The sequence below is a fragment of the Schistocerca serialis genome, chromosome 3 (assembly GCF_023864345.2).
Source record: "Schistocerca serialis cubense isolate TAMUIC-IGC-003099 chromosome 3, iqSchSeri2.2, whole genome shotgun sequence".
In the NCBI taxonomy this organism is placed as follows: Eukaryota; Metazoa; Arthropoda; class Insecta; order Orthoptera; family Acrididae; genus Schistocerca; species Schistocerca serialis.
This window is the reverse complement of record NC_064640.1, coordinates 735,719,434-735,743,326: the sequence shown is the minus strand read 5'-3', so window position 1 is coordinate 735,743,326 and position 23,893 is coordinate 735,719,434. Positions and strand designations below refer to the sequence as shown.

The window sequence follows — 23,893 nt, the reverse complement described above, 5'->3', positions numbered from 1 at the left end:
GGACTGTTACTTCTATCTTACAAATATTTTGGGGCATTCAAGCATAACTAGACGTAAAATAAAGAATCCAAACCTATCTTCAGTTCATTTATCTGTGCCCTATGATGAGGGGTTGCCTGCTCCTGTCTGCAACTGGAAAGCCACTGAACCAGACACCATGTCAAGTGAACCAGAAAGTATTGAATATATAGAAGAGTACTGCCTCAATATCATTACTCCTCTCCTCAGCTCTTTAATCAAAAGGAACTGAACCATCTGGTTCGCGATCTAAAACTTTTGAAACAGCAAGCTGAATTCATGGGGTCGAGACTGCAACAACGGAATCTTCTAGTTTCGGGGACCACAATTTCCTGTTGCAGATTAAGAGGTGCTTCCTTTGCTCAATATTTCGATATGCAGAATTACGTGTGTGTATGTAGACATGTCAATGGTGTGATGATGCAGCTAGGTGTAGGCCTACAACATAATCCACATGAGTGGTGAATACTTGTTGACTTCAGTAAAAACAGTTTGAAAGCAGTACTACTGCATTATGACAGTGCATTTCCAACAGTACTGTAAAATGGGGTGAAGTGATACAGTTCGCAAATTAAGAACATATTAACACACATAATTTTTTTAAAAAAATCTATTTATACCAGTGGCTGGTTAGATCTATGTTTGGAGTATCTGTCCATGTAATTCTTTCTAATTTTCTTATTTTCTTTACCTATTTTTTTTTAAAAAAACCTTGTCTCACTTCACCTCAGGTAAAGGGGCGAAGTGATACAACATATGAAATGGCTGCTGTATCATGTTCTAACAGTGCTGGGGTGAACTGAAACACATAGCATGTTTTTAAAGAACTATTTATTCACAAAGAAATTAGAAAACATTTTTTGGAAATTGAAGGCAACCATAGTCAAGAGTCGCTGGCTTTGGAATACATGAAATAACTTCATGATGGTATACAATACTTGAATCCTTGATTTCTGGCCATACATAAGTGTCTCTATATCAGCTATACTGTTTTAGAAAAGTTACTTCTATAACCCTGTTACTACCACTGCTGGTTTCTGACACACCTGAGACTTGCGAACAATTTAACTTATCTATTTTTGTTATTTGGTCTTTTAGTTTTACAGGCAAAAAGTTTCCTACAGTGAGTGTCATGCAATCAACTTCTGTGGTTGGCTCAACTACTTCACAGTTCCTTTCTCACTTTCTTCTGGGGCAACAATATAGTATTACTCATCTTCGTCATTGCTGTCATGAGACGTCTCCATTTCTTCTTCTGATTCTGGTTCATCTTTTCTAACGTTCTTGACACTTCTTTCTGGTTCAATGTGGAGCTTTCTGTCCACCTGGTTCTTGGTCTCGGTTTTTCTTTCCCATATTGTAGCTCCTGAAGCAGACTTTCTACAGATTCATCCAGGATTTCTTCAATACCAACAGGATTAGCATCCACACCTTTTACAAGAAGTTCAGCTTTATTGAAATGTATGATATGTGTTAGTTGAGTAAAGTTTCCAGTATCTTAAAAAAAGCGCAACATAACCTGTCAAAGTAAACAATTCAACTGACCAGAAAAATTGCCAGGAAAAAACAGTTGATGGTCACAGGCATTAGAACAGACCTAAATGGTCAGAGAAACGTCATTGTAGCCAACATTTACTTTGAGTTGCTATTACAGAGACATGTTATAGCAAACGTTGCATTTTGTCTCAATTCACCCCGCTGTATCACTTCACCCCACTCACGCAGTAGACATGAAAGAAACTTGTGAAACCACAGCTTTGCTTCTAGAGGCAATCAAATTTGAGGATCATGAATGGCAGCTTTGCTGTGATTTAAAAGTTGTTGCACTCCTTATAGGTTTACAGGCTGGATTCACGAAATACTGCTGCTTTTTGTGCCCTTGGGACAGCCATGACACCATGAACCCCTATACAGTCCAGGAATGGCCTAAGGAAGTCATATGTTCCTGGAAACGTAATTGTGAACAATACCCCATTGGTTGAGCCTGATAAAATCATTTCTTCATCTTCTTCCTCTTCAGTAGCTCTACAGCCCTTGGTCAGCCTTGGCTTCTTCAACAATCTTCCTCCACACTTCTCGGTTATTTGCTGCTCTTTTCCACCCCAGGACTCCCATATTGCTGATATCCATTATTACCTCATCGATCCACCTTCTTCTAGGTCTCCCTTTTCGCCTACCTGAATGGATCATACCTTTCATCATTTTCCTTGGAGTTCTATCCTCTGCCATTCTCTCCACGTATCCTAGCCATCGTATTCGCTGTGATTTCACAAATTTTACTATGTCCCTGCCTTGTATTAACTCTTGTAATTCGGCATTGTAGCGTATTCTCTAGCCTTCTTCCTCCCTTATTGGCCCATAGATTTTGAATAGTATTTTCCGCTCAATGCTTCTTAGAGCATTTTTATCGTGTTCTGTCAATGTCCATACCTCTGAGCCGTATGTGATAACTGGGCGGACTAGGGAGTTATATATTAGCAGTTTAGTTTTTCTTGTAACAAGGCTATTTTTGAAAAGCGGCATATTTGCAAAGTAAGCTCTGTTTCCTGCTTGTATTCTTTCCCTTATAGCCTTTCCAATACTGTTATCATTTGTTATTAGGGCTCCCAAGTAGTTAAAAGAGGACACTCCATTGAAGCATTACCCATTGATGTTTAGGTTTTTAGGGGTTCTTCTGGCCTCAGATTGTGATATTACCATATATTTTGTTTTGTTTTCATTTACTATGAGGCCAATTTTTAAGGCTCCTGTTTCCATTGCCCAGTATGTTTCTAGGAGTGTATTGGTATAGCAATGTCATCAGCGTATGCACATATCTCGCTAAATTGCATAAATATGGTGCCTCTTTTGTTGATTTTACTTACTGCACTATGCAGGGCTATGTTGAATAGGACAGTGGAGAGACTATCCCCTTGCTTCACACCTTTATTAAAGTCAAAGCTATCACTTGTTCTGCTAAGGACCTTTACTTTCGCTCTTGTCTCTGTCATTGTCATTCTGATTAGTCTTATTAATTTAGCACATATACCAACTTCTTTCGGTACTCTGTATAGTTCTTGCTGATTTATGCTGTCAAAGGCTTGTTTGAAATCGATGAATAAGAAATGCAGATCTATATCATATTCATAGAACCTTTCCATCATTTGCCTTATCACAAATATTTGATCAGTTGTTCCTCTGCCTGGTCGAAAGCCACACTGATATTCCCCTAGTATGCCCTGCACACTTCTGTATCCTTTCGTTTAATATAGTTGTGAAGATCTTATAAGCTGTACTTAGGAGTGTTACACCTCTATAGTTTTCACATGCTGTTCTGTCCCCTTTCTTATAAATGGGGACTATTATTCCAATTTTCCAATCATCTGGCATAGTTTCTGTTTTCCATATATCTGATATTAATGTGTGCAGTTCCTTTATTACAGCCTCACCGCCAGTTTTTATTAATTCAGCAATTATGCTGTCTTCCCCAGGGGCTCGGTTGTTTTTTGACTTCTGCACAGCCTGGGAGACCTCTTGTAGTGTTGGCTTTCTTGCCTCATTGGTTTCATTGTCTACTTCCAGCTCCACTCTTCCCTCCTGTGCAGCTGTCTCTTCATCTTCTAGGCTGGTGCTTAGTGTATCTTTGAAATACTCTGCCCATCTTCCCACTATCTGTTCTTCCTCCCTTATCATTTTCCCATCTTTACTCGAACAGGCCGTTGTTTTTGGTTGGAATCTATTCTTCATTTTGCCTATGGCATGATAGAACTTTCTTATTTCACTCTGTTCCTTTAGTTCTTGAAGTTCTTGAAATTTCTTCTTATTCCACTCTCTTTTCTTTCTCTTGCACAGTCTGTTAGCTCTTCTCCTTAATTCTCTATATTGTTCCACATTATTTCTGGCTTCTCTCTGTAGCACTTTTGTTCTTGCCCTGTTCTTTTCCTCTATTGCTGACCTGCAATCTTCATCAAACTACTCCTGGGTTCTTCTGTTCATTATTTCCTCTGCAGCATCCTTAATGGCTTTTTCAAACCGGTTCCACCTTTCATCTGCTCCTACTGTGGTCTCTTCATTGCTCAACTTTCTGCTTAGTGTTATTTGGTATTTTTTTACTTCATCAGGAATGTTCAGTTTGTCTGTATTCCATTTCATCATCTTTCCCATTCTGTTGCCCTTTGTTAGTGACAGTTTCTCTCTCAAGACTGATTTTATCAAAAAGTGGTCTGAATCACAGTTTGGTCCTCTGCAGCTCCGTACATTCATAACTGACGTGGAGTGGAGTGCAATCACTAAAATATGGTCAATCTGATTGACTACTCCATTGGCTGCAGACTTCCAAGTACCCAGATGGATGCTTTTATGTGGAAAACAGGTACTTTTAATAATCATATTATTCCTTGCTGCGAATTGGCATAGTAAGTCTCCATTCTCATTGTTTTCTTCATGTAGTGAATATTTTCCAGAAACTCCATACGGATGTTCATTCCTCCCTATTTTTGCATTAAAATCTCCTATTACTAGCATCAGGTCATATTTAGGTACTGCACAGCATACTTTTTCCAAGTCTTCATAGAACTGTTCTTTAATTGTATCCTCTTTTTCCTCTGTTGGTGCATGTGCATTATCTATTGATATATTCCTAAATTTACCTTTTAGTCTGAGTCTGCACATCCTTTCATTTATCGGTTCAAATTCTAGAAGGCTTTTCCTAACTTCTCTGGTTATTATAAACACTGTTCCAAGTTGGCCTGTTCTTTCTTCTGGTCCACTATATACCAATGAGTAATCAGGTTTATCTATCTGCCCATTCCCCTGCCATCTTATTTCCTGTAGCCCTACAATATCATATTTGAATTTTAAAATTTCATTGGCTATTTCTTTCATTTTTCCAGGTTGAAGCATTGTCCTCACATTCCACGATGCTACAGTTAGATCCTTTATCCGTTTCCTTTGCCGGGGTCGTGATACATGCTTTCCATCCAGTTTCCGAGGCTTCTGTTGAATTTCCATAATATTCTTTTTTTAACAGTATGGGGTTATTAGCCCCATGCCCAACCCCCAACCTGGAGGACCAGGATTTGTATGATGTTTACTCCTCTAGGGAAGCTGGCTTCACTACACCTCTAGAGCCCTCCCTGCCCTATGTTGTGGGACACACTTTGTCTAGCTCCTCTGTCGAGACTAGTCCAGCTTGGGAGACCCTGCCAGTAGCTATGCTACCGCCGGCATAGCTCTCGACTTCACCGAAGCACACAAACCCTCCCACCCGGCACTGAAGGTGCGTACTATAAGGCAGTGTCCCCTGGGAGGGAATAAAATCATTTTGTCTCCCCTTTATACCAAATTGAGCCTTATCAAGAACTTTGTCAAAGCTCTGAATAAAGAAGGTGAGGCCTTCAATACCTTAAAAGAAAAGTTTCCCAAAGTAAGTGAGGTAAAGCTGACAGAGGGTATATTTGTTTGACCACAAATAACAAAATTTCTGAAAGATCCAAGCTTTGATAGCAAACTCACAGATATCCAATTAGGTGCTTGGTCTTCTTCAAAGCAATTTTGAAGGGCTTTTTGGGTAACAGAAAAGACAAAACTATGTTACCATTATGAAAGAACTGTTAGAAAATTATAAGAATGTTGCTTACAATTCACTTTTTACATTCTCACCTCGATTTCTTCCTGGAAAATTTGGGAGCCGTAAGCGATGAGCATGGAGAACACTTTCACCGAGACATTCTTACCATAGAATACCATCACCAAGGCCATTGGAGCCCTTTGATAATGGGTGACTACTGCTGAGGTCTTGTTAGGGAGAGTGACGAAACAACAAACAAAAGGAAAGTTCTGGCATCGAATTTTTCAAAAAACCAAAGACGATTAAAGGTGAAAATATGTGCTGAACTAATTTGGACCTTTTATTGGCATCATGCCCATATATACATACCAAATAGTGTTGATTTAAAACGTTCTGAATGTGTATTTTTGTTTGACTTAATTGTGTCATTTTTTGCTATTACCATTTTTTATTCTGCTGTATATCTAGGAAATGTGACATCATAGAGAAAAACTGATTCTACCAGTGTATTCAGTACCCCAAAATTAGGTAAATCACCCATTTACAAACCAGATACAGATAAGCACACATTAGTATTTGTTTGTTCCTAGATCCCTTTAGACACATTAAAATTTACCAGTCTGTTCACATATTGGAATTGATGTATTTAATGTGCCTATCCCTTTATGGTCACATTCTATCTAAATACCAAGACCCTTATTGCTTCTTTATTTACAATGGGTTGACTGTTGACGATGGCAGGTTAATGCAGAATACTGCTTTGACTATTATGGAAATTTATTAATATTGTTTTCTCAGGGTTTGTAGTGAATTGATATATTGTTGACAATTTACTGAGCTGACTTATAAAAGAGCTAACTACATGTAGGGTATCTGCATTTTGTACTTCTTTTGTTAATAATATTGTTTTATGTAAATCAGTATGGACGTTCAAGTCACTGATATGGCTCAGGAGAAGAATAATTTCCATTAATGACCCTTGAGGTGCCCGAAAGCTGACTGACCACTCTTCTGAGAAATATCTTGTGATCTTTAAACAGTCACAAATTTTGTGACTCTACTTGTCTTGCCTTACACCTATTTTTTGTGTGTGACTGGTAAAAAAACAAATTAATCCATTAATCTACATACAGCATTGGGGAAACCGATCTTTTTATGGCTCTACCCATCCATTAATTAAAAAATTGTGTCACATAATATGAATAAGGAGAGAACCATTAGCGAATAGAGATCAAAATACAGTTTAGTTCACTTCAAACATTTTACATGTTATTGGTAGAAATATTTATATACAAGGCTAAGAGAAATGAGGTACATAAAACTTCATCATATTTACATCAGTGGAACATCATTACCTAGTATGTGAAAATTATATACGCAATAACCTTTTAAGCAATGATTTCTTACAACTTTGTCTGACAGTAATTAGTTAGAACTTTGAGTCACTTAAGTTTGATTCCTCATACTCTGTTATGGAGCAGCATGCTGTCCTCTCAAACCAATCTTCTAAAACAGTTTTAAATGTACTGTAGCTAAGACAATGGACAGCTTTTGAAAGTCTACTGAAAAATCTGGGGCCTAGATATTTGTGGCTATTGTGAACCTTAACTAGCTTACTGTGAGTGTATCAATTGATTGTCCAGTTCTTGTGTTGTGTTCGAGGCCCGACATCCTAAGGTTAAAATCATATAATTTATTTTAACATTGAGAAGGCAAATTTACATATAGAGGCTAGGAATTACAATTACACTATGATCTTTGAAGTAATCTTTACAAGATTCTCTTGTGGTAAGTGCTGCTATACATCTGGCAGCCTTTTCTTGCCATCTGAATACAATTTTGAGCTGGGGCAGTTACCATGTAGAAGAGCTCCTTTTGTAAGGCAAGGGTGTAAAAATGTGAAATGTCCATACACTAATAGGTTTATCTTTAATTATTCCTCAGTTTGTACAACAAATAAATCACTCAAGATAATTTCGAGCACAGTTTTTCTATGTGACTCATCCAGCTGAGTTTCTGGTCTATGTAGAAACCCAACAGGACAATTATTTTGTAATCTTTATTGGAGACACTAAAACTGAAAACAATGACTTCTCTTTTATTATAATTTGTAAACACTTCATCTCAAACCAATAATACAATTGTCCATTGCTCCTCCAGATCATCAACTTGCAGAATTAGAGTTGTATCACCTATGTCTAATAAGAACTCAAATGATAAAAATGAGGGTGAATCATTCATACACACAATTAATAAGAAAGTACAGAGTACTGAGCCATGTGGGATTCCTTTTGTAGCAAATCAGCATTCTGATCTTTGAGTATAGTTAGTGACTGTTCTCCCTTGCTTTGATGTGACTCAGTAATGTGAAGAGCATTCTCTCCAATTCTGTAGAATTGGCACTTTATGATTAGTGTATGCTGTGGGAGTCAGTATCAAACATTTTTCTCAAATTCAGAAGAGTTTCAGAGGTTATTTCTTTAAACTTAAAAGAAACCATGTTGTTAACAGCTAAGTATGGTATTCTCATTGAAATGCTGGTCCACCTGTCTATACATATAATATTCTATTATCTTTGGTATTATTGGTGTGAGTGAGATGGCATGGCAGTTATTAGGGGATGCTTTATCATCTCTGGTATGAGTAGGTATTAAAATAGTAGTTTTTGGCCATCTGGAGAGACCCCGTCATGAAGTATTTGGTTGATGATTTGAGTTAGTGGCTGTAAAATTTCTTTCTTAATGTTTTTATTACATAGTTTGAGAACCCATAGAAACTTTTGGTTTTTGAGTTGCTAAGTTTGACAACTGCTTCACATACTGTTCGGTAAGTTACACAAGACCAGCAGAAATTGTCAATAGCTTGCTGTCTAGAGCTGGGACCAAAGATTTGGCATTATTTACATCTTCAGCGAGATTTTTTATTTGTGCCAGGACTGGTAAATTGTGCATTTAGGTGCCTGGTTAGATTCAAATGTTGTGTTTAATTTCAGAGCTTACTTTTGTTTTAATAACTTTCCATTCTACTTCACACTTTGAGTTGAGTACATAGTTGTCATTAAGTATCCTTTGACTGTTCTCATTTCTAATCTATACATCCTTCTTGTTGCTGTGTAAGCTTCCTTCTCAGCTAGAGTCTGCTGCAATCTGTCGCAGTGTTCAGTCATTTCCTCACTAAGTTGGCTCAGGTGTGGCATGTCCCAGTCCCTCAGTTCTTGAGGTTTATTACACTGGTTCTGTTTTGTGTGTTTTTTGTTATAGATGGGACATGTGACAATGTTTTCTACAAGTAATTTTAAAAATTTCTGTGTTGATTCGTAGGCAAACATAACATTAGCGACTACTGTACCCCAGTTGATGAAGCTAAGATGGTTTTTTAACTGATTCAATTCATGTTCATTGCTTGGTCTGATTTCCCTTCCGAGTTAAGGTGAAGAACTGTCTATTTTTTTGCTTAGAGGGTGGCCTAAGCCATGGTTCAGCATGGTCAGAAATCGTGAGGTCTGTAGTATTAAATACAGTTTTACTTGGTTGAAAGTTGGAGATTATATTATCTAAGCTTTCATTGAGCCTGATGGGATTATCATACAGACAGTAGTAGTCTAGTGATCTTAACATATCTAATAGGTACAACATATTTTTAGTCTTATACCTAATGTCTATGTTAATATTACTAAATATTATAACTCTGCCATTATTATGCACCAGGAAAGAATTACCCAAATAGGATGGATATCGATAGATGTGATTTGCATTTACAGAGAAGTAAATTATTACAATTTCAGGAAAACTGAATGAATTATTTGAGAGACAGAGCTTTACAAATTGAGGAAGTCCGAAATTCATTGGTTCACCTTTAGCCCTTCTGTAAGCAGTTATTTAGTTTGGCATTGATTGACAGAATTGTCTGTCCTCCTGAGGAATATTGTGACAAATTCTGTCCAACTGGTGCATTAGACCACCGAAATCCAGAGCTAGATAAAAATGGAAATGTCGTGTGGCTAGGGCCTCCCGTCGGGTAGACCGTTCGCCTGGTGCAGGTCTTTCGATTTGACGCCACTTCGGCGACCTGCGTGTCGATGGGGATGAAATGATGATGATTAGGACAACACAACACCCAGTCCCTGAGCGGAGAAAATTTCCGACCCAGTCGGGAATCGGACCCGGGCCCTTAGGATTGACAGTCTGTCACGCTGACCACTCAGCTACCGGGGCGGACAAAGAGCTGGATAGAAGGCCCTGTCCATAATGCTCAAAACATTCTATACTTGTAAGAGATCCAGCGTCCTTGCTGGCCAACGTATGGTTTGGAAGCATGAAGACCAGCAATAGAAACTCTCATTGTATGCATATAGGTGTTATCTCACCAGAATGTAAGTTCAGGATGGCTTGCACTGAAGGGCAACAAAATGGCGCATACAATATAGTTGATGTACTACTGTGCTTTAAGGATACCACAGACAGCAACCAAAGGGTGGCTGCTATGAAATGAAGTGGCACCCCAGCCAGTCATACCCACTTGTCAGGCCATATGGTGGACGACAGTCCAGTTGATATCCGACTGCTGTCCAGGTTATATCCAGACATGTATTTGCTGCTCTTTGAGCGTCAGTTCAAAGTGTTACTCATCCCTGAAGACTATTCTACTCCATTCATTGCAATTCCTGGCTGAATGTGCCTAACACTGCTGCAAATGGGCTTGCTAGTGTACAGAGGTCAATGACATTTGGGGCAAGGGACACCATGACCTCAGCCCCTTTTCGGTGCGCTATCTATTAATAGTTGTTGTGGTCACTGAAACAGTAGTTGTATGTCAGATCAATGATATTGTTGCATCCAGTGCTCTGAGTGCCTCTAAGAATTGTTCTGTCTTCACTTTCTGTCATCTCCCTAGCTCGACCACTTCCTTATTGATACTATGTTTGACTATGGTTTACCCATTCCTGCTGAAATTGTCAAATAATCGCATTGCCACTATTCAAATGTTGAGCATTTCACCAATTACTCCCACCAATTTCTTTGAGCCCAGCAACATACCCGCTCTGAAATACTAACATCTGCATGTATTGTTTGTGCACCTGTCTGTGAGGCATAGTTACTGTCCACTTGATTACATAGTGTGAAATTCACGAAGACTTAATGCTCTGATACTGGCATGTCCTGTGTTTACTATACTTGCCAGCTGCAGGGTGAAATTATGCTGCAGCATCATATATTCATCCATCGGCTGCCAAAGTTTACAAATTTGTATTTTCCATCAATACCTGTATGAATTTTAATTTGTTACCAATTTACGTAGCTCCTTCCTGGTGTATCATTTTTCAAAAATTTTATAGTATTTTAAGAGAATTATAATCATTTTTTCAAGATTTTCTAGAAATAATTCCATGTTATTACTAGGAGAGTGTTATGTGATACAGCTATTAGTTCCTGACTTAGAATCAGCATTTTTGAAACTTCAAAAACAGCTTCTACACTTCATATTCTAAATTAGTGGTTTGTTTGATAAAGATTGAAACACCATCATACTTAAGATTTCCTCTACAATAACATGTGGCTAATTAGCACTCATAAGGTATACTTAATCCATGTTCACCATGAATTAGCCAGTGTCCTTTTACTGAATAAACATCACAATTTAATTTTTGTAACCAGTACACCATTTCTGTAAGTTTATTTTTAAGTCATTTACATTAACAGGGATAAAAAATAAAGTTTTTGCATTGATATTTGGTATTGCCAATAAGCATATATTGGGTTGATGAATAAATTCGAATATAGACTTTGGTTATCTCTAATGTATGCTCCTTCACTATTTACAACAGTCTGCCAATGCTGTAGTAACTCTTTGATTCTGCGACTATAGAAATTATGGGATTTTTCGTTGAAGAACTCATGAAACCACTTTCATAGCATATTTTCATGCAGAAAGGACGTTTCCTGAAGGCTGTTCAACAGAGAGTGGAAAAGGTGAAAATCTGAGGTCGCAAGACCTGTGTGATGTTTTTTGTCAGTCTAGCAGAATGCTGGCGGGCGTTACTGTGGAGCAGCATCACTTCACGTGGTCTTCCTTATCACTGTGCATGGATTGTGTCTGCAAGAAATCTCAGCTGTTGGCAATAAATGTCAACAGTGATGGTTACACCTTGGGAAAGCAATTCCTAGAACATCACACCATCGCTGTCTTACCAGATGCATAACATTATCTTCTGTGGATGCACTTAGGTCTTTGTGCAGGGATTTGCTACTTTGTTTGGGCTCAGTCATTCCTTTCTTTTCTTTATGTTAGCATAATGACAACATTTCTCATCACCAGTAATGATGCAGGATAGGAATGGTTGGTGTTGTTCATGAGCCAACTGGTGACGAGCGAGCTGAGATGCACATATGACCACCCACTGATTTTTGTGATTTTGGCTTAGAGCATGCAGTACCCATACACTCGATTTTGAACCATCCCCATTCTTTGGAAATGTCTCAACATGGTGGAATCATAACAGTTCATCAAATTTGCCAGTTCTCAAGGACACTGATGTGGGTGACTGTAGATTGACAAGTATAAATGAACGTGGGGTGTCACTAATGTCAAAACAATCGTCCTTAAAATGGGAAAAACATTTTCTTGCCATACTTTGTCCAATGGTACTATCCCCATATGCAGCACAAATGTTTCTGGCTGCCTCCACTCCTGTTATCCCTCTCTTTGAACTCAAAAAAGAAGAATATGTCAGAAATGTTCCCACATGGCATTCCATTTTCTAGTGTCCACAGCTCCACTCACTACCTCCAAATGAAAAAATGACAATATGTAAACTCAAATAGTAACAGTGAACTACAAATAAAAAATGGCAATCAATAAAAAAATCTATAGCATCTGGAATACCATCATAAGAAACGAAAATGTTACGAACTGAAGCAATGTCCTTATATGTTCAAGATAGATGGCTATCCACACATTTTTGAACAGATGAGATTCTGACAGCTATACTGACTTTAGATTGAATTGTAATGACCTTTATTCATTTCACTGGACTGAGCTGCTAGAGAATATTAATTTCTTTGTTTATAATTCTTGTCGTGTTCCATATAATTTTTCCTGTGTCATTGCTCACAGCTATAATTAAGACACACAACTTACCATTGAACCTGGTCAACATTTTGTTACTGAACATAAGGAGAGTAGTTCAAGATGTGTTCAGTGAACTCAATAGCAAAACTTTATTATTCCAACTGACCAAGTATCTGAATTAGTTTTGGTCTGTCACAAATTAAGTAAGCGGTTCAAAGTTACATACTCAACTGCTCAGTAACGATATTGGGGTGAAGGTGTCTGATGATAGATATAAAGCTGAAGTATCAAATTTGGTCTTTCAAATTTTTTTCACTGTGGAACTTTGTAATACAGTTCATCATTTGCTCCTTGCCTGAAAACCACAATGCCAGATAAAACTGTAGTCTACTGTAGTCTACTGTAGTCTGTACTGTAGACACGCACCTACATTGTACTCTTGTGTCAAGAAATTGGGGATTGATAAGTACTGTTAATATTCTATACAGTTCATGCAAAAGAAGTTGCCCCCTTCTATCAACAGATCATTTCAGGTTACTGGAAAAACTAATGATGCTGTGTTAAGCAATTAGACAATTGCTAGCCGCTAGCAGTTTTAAGAAAAAGTTTATTGGAGGATGAAGATATTAACAGGCTCATATTGTCTGATGCAGAACTATGGAATTTATTTTTTGATCGTCGATTATGACCTACTTGTAGAAGAAATCTCATCTACAGCAAACAACACAGATTCTGCATACAGAGATCCTTGAAACTCGATTTTGGTGTCCTCTTTTATTTCCTTTCCTATGATAATATAGTATACACTATATTTTAAACCATATATATCCTGCAACTATAATATTTTAATTATGAGCATAGCAATCATAATAATAGTAATAATATTAAACAAAAATTATCTGTAATAGGACAAAAATCATTTAAAAAGTTAAACATACAAACTACATTCAGCATAAGCTGCAAGGTGAAATACATTAGCAGCCTGCTAAGATAGTACAAATACACTATCACTACACCATGTCCTTGATGAAACATACACTGCCTTCAAAGCAGATTCACATAGTATAATATTTGATAAAGAAGATAATGATTATCTTCAGAAGGTTATTATAACTCATATTAGAGATTTCTGAATGTGGAGAAATTTTTTTTAAAATAATGTTATTTCGAAAGACTTTAATATCATCTGCTCAAAGTGGCCTCCTTGCAATTTCCAAACATTTAGTAACTCACTGGATCATGCTCCTCTGCAATATTTCAGACATACTTGCATACACAGTTACATGAGCAGTTAGATGTTCCTTTACTAGGTCTTGTACATTCCTTGCCAATAGAATAAATCTGCACGCCAGGACAAGTGCCTCAGGAGGAACAAATATAAAGGAATTAGGCAAATACAGAGGCTATGAAACTGGACTTATGTAACTAACCCATTTCCAGGAATAGCTCTACATATTCCTTCCAGAGTGCACAAGTGCACCATTATGTTGTAACTACAACCTCCTCAGAATGTAAAATGGAATATCTTCCAGCACCTCAGGCAAATTGTTTGTGAGAAATGGGTGATGGTTCAAATGGCTCTGAGCACTATGTGACTTAACTTCTGAGGTCATCAGTCACCTAGAACTTAGAACTAATTAAACCTAACTAACCTAAGGACATCACACACATCCATGCCCAAGGCTGGATTCGAACCTACGACTGTAGCGGTCGCGAGGCTCCAGACTGTAGCGCCTAGAACCGCACGAAATGGGTGATACAGTCAACTGATTTAGGAAGTGGGGACCTGAAATACAACTTCCTATACATTCAGACTAAAGCAAATCTGATATACATGATTATAGGAGATGTGCAAGTTGCCGGCACACCAATAGTGGCATTATGCATATTGAAGTTATCCTCATCCATTACTACTGCTTCATCAGACCATATTAAAACTTTTAAGAAGTTATCATCCAGTTAATATGATGGTTGAATCCATCCACAAACTGCATCTGTAGAAGGTAATCTTCTGGATGCAGGTGTTGAATTATCAAATAGTGATGCAGGTGGATCTCTTCACCATGCAACATGTCAATTACTATTCTTTGCAAGATATGCCACTGTGTTGTTACGTCATGTGTACTTAGCTGGGTCCTTCATATATATCATCAAAAAGGCATCTTTTGTAACTGCGCTATGGCTAGTCTAAATGTGACCTCTGTTCAGTGATATTCAACTGAAACATTTGGTCTCTCAAAGGTAAAACACCATATGACAAAATAAATTTTTGTGGGGATAACATTGACCGGGATACCTAATAGCATATTGACAAGCTGGAACTTTAGCCATATAATCTGATGCACCAAGGCCCAAAAGTTTATCGAAATATTTGGCATTTTTTTATGCCATAAATGGAATTGAAATGAGCATTTGGTGTCATTGGCCGGGTGGCTCCGTGTGGGGCAGGTCCGGCCACCTTGGTGCAGGTCTTATTACATTCGACGCCACCACCTGCATGCTGGATGGGGATGAAATGATGATGAAGACAACACAACACCCAGTCCCTGAGCAGAGAAGATCTCTGACAGTCAGGTAAAGAACACGGGCCCGTAGGATGGCAATCCGTCACGCTGACCATTCAGTTATCAGGTCGGACTTTATGCTATATAACTCTCTATACTGTTATGCAATAAATACACGGGCAAAGTACAGCATGTACTACTTCCATCTATGGAACAGAACATGTACACACTTCATTCATCAAAGGGGGCCACTGCCCTTAAGAAACATCAACACTGTTACAGCTTGTTCTTGGTGACATACAGAGTTAGAAATATCAACATAGGTTTTTATTATTTTTTTTTATGTAACTCATATCCTGACAATATCCACTATGTACAGAGTTTTCAGAACACTTTTGCATCAATGGTTCAAAAAAAGGAGTCACATAGCTATCTAGGTCATGATGTCAACAATTTTTTGGCTGTGTGTGTGTGAGTCACAACTTACAGAAAAATAGCTTTCTTTCTACATTGTCCAACCCTACTCCACCATTCATGAAAGGCTTAAGATTCCAATTACATTGTTTTCTTGACAGTAACAGGCAAAACAGGTCAAGATTTCCATCAATGTAACTAATAATAACAATGACTGGACATCCATACAAAAATGGTCTGCAATTATTAGACTGAATAGTTAAATGTATAATTAGTTGTTATTCAGTGCTGATGACTGTGATGATAAAAATAGTAAGAAAGTTTGGGATTTATCTGTGAAGTGGCTTATTTACCCGATGGACAATGCGCTATCCTAATGAACATAATGTGTAGGAGACATGAAAGTGGCATGCATTATAGTTGTTACTAATCAATGGAAGAAAGGTTTGAATGTGTTAGGTGAACATACACACTTAGATAGTGTGGTTATGGGAGGTGGACAATAACATGGAAACACAAAAATACAAGACATTATGATACCTAATACAGTGTAGGAAATCTGCTGGTATTGAAAACAGCTTCTAATCATATCAAAATGGCTAAATACAGGTGGCCCTGCACAGTTTCAAGTGAAGCTTAAGTCATGTTGAGTGATTAGCTGAGAAAAATATGTAGCCTATAAAAAAATTTTAGTGTAAGAGTGGAATGAACTGAATGGCAGCCCAATTTATAACATTTATTATATCACTGAAGTGGGTAATGGAATAAGAAGAATCATTCATAAATAAAACAATAAAAGTTTTCCTGTTTTATTTTAAACTTTAGATAATACTTGAGTGACTAGGTGCTATTTTATAGCATACATAATTGCGTGCAATGAATTAATAATTTCTTAAGTCTTAAATATATGTGCCATATTTCATACAATAGTTGTTTCATCATTACGGCATTGATTATTTAACAAATTACATATTTTGAGTGTTCATTGACATACACAGACAAACAGATTAAAATTTAAAAAATGTCTTACATATGCCAAGTGAAGAGCCAAATAATGTGACAAGGCAAAATATTTTTACTACATATTTGATGATCCAGTGGTAAAAACTGTTACTAATATGGTAAAGACATTAACACATTTCAGTATAGAATTTTTTTAAACATTAACACTTTTGTGGCTGGCCTATAAGAAACAAGCAGCTAAAACATTTAAAACCTTTCTGACATATATCTTATCAAGCAAACTCATGTGAACACACATGATGAAATGTGCAGGCATATTGAACAATAAAATGTAAGCTTTCTACTGAATGATGAATAAAATTTTTTCATGAATTAGTAAACTACACAAAATCAAAGAAATATTACTGCTACACTCATTGTGATGCTGGCTTCACTCCAAGTGTGTGTTTTGGGTTTCTCTATACTCAAGAAACTGTTTCTGTTATTAGACTGCACTCATGCTTCAGCTCCACACCTTATGCTGTGCCCTTTGTACAACACCCTCCAGTCACTGCATCAACCTGAAACAGAGTGTCCATAGTAGTTCAGTACCATGTATAATCAAAAAGTGAAAGAGGGAGACAATTTGCTTCTGTCTTTAAAAAATCTCATCATCTCTTACAATAATTCTGTAATACTTGGTTGTGTTGGTAATTTGCTCACTTTGGTTATGGAGATATCTTCAGCTTCCATATAACTGCTGTAATTTCATTTTACCTAATGGTAGATGGTCTTGGGCAGAGATTAATTTATTAATTGTGACAGGAAATTGGTCTTATTTGGTTTTTAAATGCAGACATAATGATCTGTCTATGACAGATTATTGTACTATTAACCAGCATGCATTAACCAGTATCCAGTGCTTGTTGTTTACTACCCTGGAAAGGTGACCCACAAATCTGCAGTATTTTTGTTATTTTCATTGCAGTGAGTCAAATTTCTATTGAATTTGTTGTATTTTATGACAAGAAAAGAGCTACCAATGATTATTATGTGACATGTTTTTAAGTCCTGTACGACATCACAACTCTTCATCAAAATATTATATGGTTGTCATTGTGTGCTATAGAATAACAGGTCTTTCCATTTTCCTTTTTTACCTTAGTTGTTGAGAAGTTACAGAAGTTTATGGTAACAGAGGATTTTTCCCAACATTCTTTTGATTTTGTATTTGAAACTGACCTTATAAATTCCCCAGATGATTCTTTTTAAGAGTACCATATTGTAGTTGCATAAATTATGGTGTACAAATGCAGTGATAGGAACCATAGTAATAAATCAGCACAACAAACTATTTTTGTTATTTTAATAACACATCACCATCATCTCATTTTATGTACCGCATTCATGGATCCTATTAACCCACCAGTATCATACTTCATCAGCAGGTGTCAACATTCCCAGTATTTATATCTGCTGGTGAATCTCAACATTATTGTATTGGATGTGGTTGATCCACACTTTAATCAGATCATCCAAAGGGCAATGAACTATCAGGAGGAATGATGGGTTCTGTATTACCAAGTGGCTATCTAGATTTTAGTTTTCAATTACTGCCCTTTATTAACTAAGACAAAGGCTGTCATGATTTATTTTCAAAGAACGCAAGTAATTTTCTTACTCATTTTTACCCTATTCAGGTTTTGCCCCATCTCTAATGACTTTACTGTAAATAGTCATTAAATCCGAATGTTCCTTCCTATTTCCCTAAGATCAATATACAACAGTTTAAGAATATCTTAATTCATGACCTCATATTACCATCAACAGTTGCAAGAAGTTCAGAGTGGTGTGTTATTCAGCCCAACACAATAATAGTAGTAAATTGCCTATTTTAAATGCATTTTAATCTGTTGCTTTCCAGATCAAAAAATATTTATATTCAATAAACTACTTCATCAATAGCTCAAAATCTTAAACATGGCTGTGAAACAGCAACTGTGTAATTCAGAACAGATCGAAAAATCAGCCAAAAGCAGCACCCTCTGTAGACCAGTTTTCCTGCTCGCTTGAGCCTGTATATTTCTAGCAATTGAATTAGTCTCTGGCATAAAGTATATGTAATTTATGCATGTATTTTATTTTGAGACACCTATTCTGTTTATATGATAACAAGAGCCTCTACCTGTGGGCATTTACTGAGTAGTCTTTCTACAGTACGTTACATGTAATCTCACGTTATCTAAAGCCATGGCTTGTGGTAACTCTTGTTTCACCAATTTCATTTATGACAAAAGGAGCTCAGCTTCATCTAATCAATTGGTGCATCATGTGATGTAATAAATGAGTACATTTACTTCAGAAATGTTTTTCTATTAATATTTTTTTTCTGTTAGTAAAAATCATTTTGTAACTGCTGTACACATTTTTAGTGCCAATGTTTCTGAAGAAGATATTTTTACAAATATCGAAACCATGATCAAGGGATAATAAACCTTTATTTGCAATTGGTTGGCTGATTTTTCATATCAATATATACTGTTCTGGAGCCAAAGTACAACATAGCACAATTTAAAATAAGAGAGTTGACTGTTGTATCTCTTCAAGGCTGTTAACACCGTATAATCTGCCCTATCACCCATAGCAACTTTTGTCTGAAGCATTTTTGTCAATCACTAAAAATTCTCGTGTTAATCTTGCTATCTGTTTTACATGCTTCACTCAATGTTTAAAAATCAGACAAAAAAGTAAGAATAATGAAAATGACCAACTCAGTTAACAGATATACCTACTTAATGTCCAAAACTGGAAAATTACAGTTTGGCATACATTATTATATGCAGCTTAGGTAATAACAATTGGAAGGCAGCACTTACACAAACTGCATGAAGAAGAGAGCAAAATGCAAACGATGACATCTATTAAACTGAAATAAAAGTAGCAAAGAGAATCTTAAGAGACAGGCTATGTACACTAGGCGATCAAAAGCTGATTCCGATAAGCAAACAACAAAGGCATGAACTTACTGAATCTATTTGTGTACTGTAAATAAAGAGAGCCAAAAACCAAACAGGACTTACAGTAAGATCAGCGATACCACTTCAAATGCTTTTTTTTCCTCACTATTTATGGTCTGGAAAGAAACCACTGTGCAATGCACAAAATTCATGTAAGCAAATAGGGCAAATGACTACTCAGCCACAATACCAAAGTGTTAGTGAAAAATGTTTTCTCTAGAATTCAGAAATGTTACACAATTTCTTCACCAACTACAAAGGAGACCTACAGCATATTATTCCTACCTACTTATTGAGTTGCAGCAGCAGTATCACACAAAGAAACATTGATTACACAAGAAAGTGTTCAGAGAGGAGCAGCTGTAATAACAACTACAAGAGGTGAAACAACACAGCCAGAAATTGATAAAAAATGAAACAGTGAGAGTGACAGCATATTCAGCTAATGAAAGATCTACATCATCAGATGATCTACCCCCAAAGAGAATGCAAGTTGCTTTTAAAAGAAACTGCTCATTGAGGAAAATGTATGTTTGAGAAAGATGGTATCAATAACTGCTGCTTAGAACCTTTGAAAAAGCCAGAAAAACAACCCGACTTTGAAATTTGTCCTATGGAACGAACCTCATTAAAAACATTCATTGTATGCCTCTTCAGTAGGCCAAATTCAAACATAAATATATTCATTACAATGAAATGAATACCCCTATCTGTATACAGGCGTTGATATAAGTCAACAGGGACAGTTGAAAATGTGTGCCCTGACTGGGACTCAAACCCAGGATCTCCTGCTTACATGGCAGATGCCCTATCCACCTGAGCCACCAAGGACACAGAGGATAGTGTGACGGCAGGGACTTATCTCTGTTATGCCTCCTGTGACACCCACATTCCGAACTTATTGTCCCACACTATATTCATAGTGCCCCTGCCCACTATACTCATTACTCACAGTTTTTTGCTGATTCCTGTAAGAGTTCTGGCACTGTTTGTGCATCCCCACAAAAGGAGAAGATGGTCAAGTGACCGGTGAGCTTTAACTATCTATCTATATATATATATATATATATATATATATATATATATATATATATATATATATATATATATATATATATATATATATATATATGAAGATGGTGTATGTTCTTTCGGACATGTCCAAAAGAACAGATACCATCTTTATATATATAAATATATTTGTTCACAAACTTGAAGGTAGTCTTGAAGGTGTCTTGAACAAAACAAGGGCTCCTACTGGTGGAAGCAAAGCTGTAAGGACAGGGCGTGAGTTGTGCTTGGGTAGCTCAGTTGGTAGAGCATTTGCCCGTGAAAAGCAAAGGTCCAAGTTCGACTCTCGGTCCCGCACACAGTTTTAATCTGCCAGGAAGTTTCATATCAGTGCACATTCTACTGCAGAGTGAAAATCTCATTCAGTGTTACAATTGTTTCAACAACCACCAAACCAGGGCATTGTTACCTATCGCCAAACAGATGAACACACTAAACCACAGGTCAAGTACTATGTTAGCACTGAAAATCGTGAGATGAAGCCTGCCACACCATTAATTAACTGTGGTACATCAACAGGTGTGCACTGTGTACAATGGCTGCCTGCTGCCATCTCCACCTCCCACCTAACCAGTGCTAGTAATATACTGATCAGTGACACTGTTAATGAACTACAACCCATTCACTTTCATTCTAATGATTCAGTGCATACTGACATTATGGACAGACATACTCCAGAGTACTGCAACTGTTGACCAACAATCGCCACCATGTATAACTGATATTTGCAGGTTATTGCAGACAAATTCATCCTACAAGTGACCTACCTATGCCAGACCATGCTTTTCCATGGCCTAAACCTGAAATTTACATTCTATGTTATACCATACATCACCCGGGTGTCGTCACACTTGTCAACTTTATACTGTGCCCGAGGTCACGTCAAGACGACGACGTCACATTGACAACAGCCGTGTCATGCTCTGGGTCACACCTGCCACATGAAGTCACTCAAATAGCAGGCATACCATGTCTACCTGCAACAGCACAGGGTTTTCATACCTCGTGAGAACAGCATATCAGTATGGCGAGCCTGACTGCAACTACGAATCACATTGTGTGATCACAAGGACAACATTCAACAGCTGCCGGGTTGGGTGATCTACACTGATGTGCCATCCGCCACCCTGTCCACCACACTGTATTCCTTGCTTCCCCACTACTACACCATCCTTAATGACGCCAATGCACCAGCTGTGACACCTGTGCCACATTCTGTGATAACCGGTCATGACTCTCTCATTACCAATACACCTACAGCAACCACCGTGCCACAGCTCCAGCCGCCGCCTTTATCAGTGCCACCAAAAGGTCTTCATGAATCTGCACCATTTACTTCACATGATTACAACCTCATACAGGTCCTGGTCACTCACCACTAGGCAGATTACCGCCAGCCACACACCGAGTTACATCTGCCACCGCTACAAGTTGATTCCCTGCAAGAATGGTTCACACTCTGCGAGTGCATGATGCAGTTGGCCAGGATCACAGATGACTGTGACAAGTTTTTGGTGCTATTGAACCACCTCCCTACCAACACCAATCTTACCAGTGATGTCCTACTGTATGCACCAACCACTGGCAGATATGAGACAGCGAAGATGCTCAAACAGCAATGCCTATCGCATTCACCTGAACAACAACTCCATCGCTGAGAATTAATACTACCCTAGGTCCACTGGTCCAACACCAGCCCCACGACCTTGTCCCTCACAAACTAAAGGTGGCCGAGGCCATGATCAAGGAACTGTTACATGAGGGCACCATTAGGCCATCACACAGTGCGTGCGCCCCACTGACTACAATGACAATGGAAAAAGATAAAATGTGGTGCATGTGCAGAGACTACAGACATTTGAACGTGCACACCATCACTGATAGTTAGCCCATGCCCAATATTCAGGAATTCCTCCGGCAACTGGCTAGTGCAACCATACTTAGCATGATCGACTCTAAAAGAGATAGTTGGCAGATCCCAATGGCCATGAAGGACATCACAAAGACTGCAATAATTACTCCCTTTGGCCTATTTGTTCCTCTTTATGCACTTCAGACTAAAGAACGTAGCCCAGACTGGCCAGTGATTCATTGACGGGTTGTTTTTTTACCATGCTCTTTTGCTATTGTTACTTGGATGATGTACATATATTCTTAGAAACAACTCAAGGTCATGAGAAACACCTGCAAGTAGTATTCAACAAACTAGCAGAGCGGGCTGTTGTTGTCAATGAGGACAAATGCCAACTCTGGCAAAAATGTGTTACATTCATAGGCCAGCTCGTCAACACTTCGAGCATCCATCCCACCCCAGAAAACAGAGACGAAGTATGGACCTACCATCAAGAATGGACTATCAAAAGTTCCACCTTTTCTTAGGGGTAATTAATTTTTAATACAACACCTCCCCCATGCCGCAGAGACACTCGTCCTGCTCACAGAGTCACTCTGTGGCAAGAACACATCAGGCAAACATAAGCTCACTTGTATTCCTGATTTGCAAGGAACTTTCGAGAACATCAAAACAGAGCTGGCTCAGATTACCCCTCTGGCACTTTCATCCATGGACACTCATATGGTTATGATAGCCGACACCAACGACCGAGCGATTTGGGCAGTGCTACAATAGGAAGTCCCCAGTGCAACACAACCCCTATGGCTTTTCTTGTGGAAACTTACTGACTCCCAGAAGATGTGGTCAACTTTTGACTGTGAGCTTTTGACGATGTACAAAGTGATTCAATACTTCCCACATGACATTGAGGGCTGTCAGCTTACCATCTACACAGACGCTGTTAAATGCCTGCCACCCAATACCTCCTATTGACAATTCTGCCACTTGAACTTGATTTCAAAATATACCAATATACTACAGACTTACACTACGTATGAGGGAGCAGACAACATGCTGGCTGACTTCGTCTCATGACTCGCTGCCACATCGGCACACCATTACTTTGACCAACTATTGGAGGCACAAGCAACTGACACCAACTTTCAAAACCTGCTATCTGGACACACAACAGGCCTCCAGCTCAAGAAGTGCACCATTGCAGGCACAACAAAACTAGTTTGCTGCAACATATCCCATGGTAGACAATGACCTGTCATCCCACAGAACTTCAGGAAGACAGTTTTCGACCTCCTCTACAACTTGTTTCACCCCGGAGTATGCCCGACACTAAAACCGATAACAGATAGTTTCTTTTGGACTAACATTAACCGGGACAGCACTGCATGGACGAGAGCCTGCAACCAATGCCAATGGGCCAAGACAGAACGTCATGCATAGCCACCCTTCGTGAAATTCT

General features: G+C 38.1%; 1 long non-coding RNA gene across 2 annotated transcripts in view; it reads right to left on the bottom strand.

Moving 5' to 3' along the window:
- Positions 1 to 23,893, bottom strand: part of LOC126469569 (uncharacterized) — a 307,523-nt gene that overhangs the window by 231,378 nt on the left and 52,252 nt on the right. Inside the window, exon 2 of one of the 2 annotated variants that reach the window (XR_007586020.1) lies at positions 17,030 to 17,075. This is a non-coding gene — a long non-coding RNA (uncharacterized LOC126469569). Of the gene's footprint in view, positions 1 to 16,997; positions 17,076 to 23,893 lie in introns of those variants that run through there. The other variant, XR_007586019.1, reaches the window with a different exon arrangement.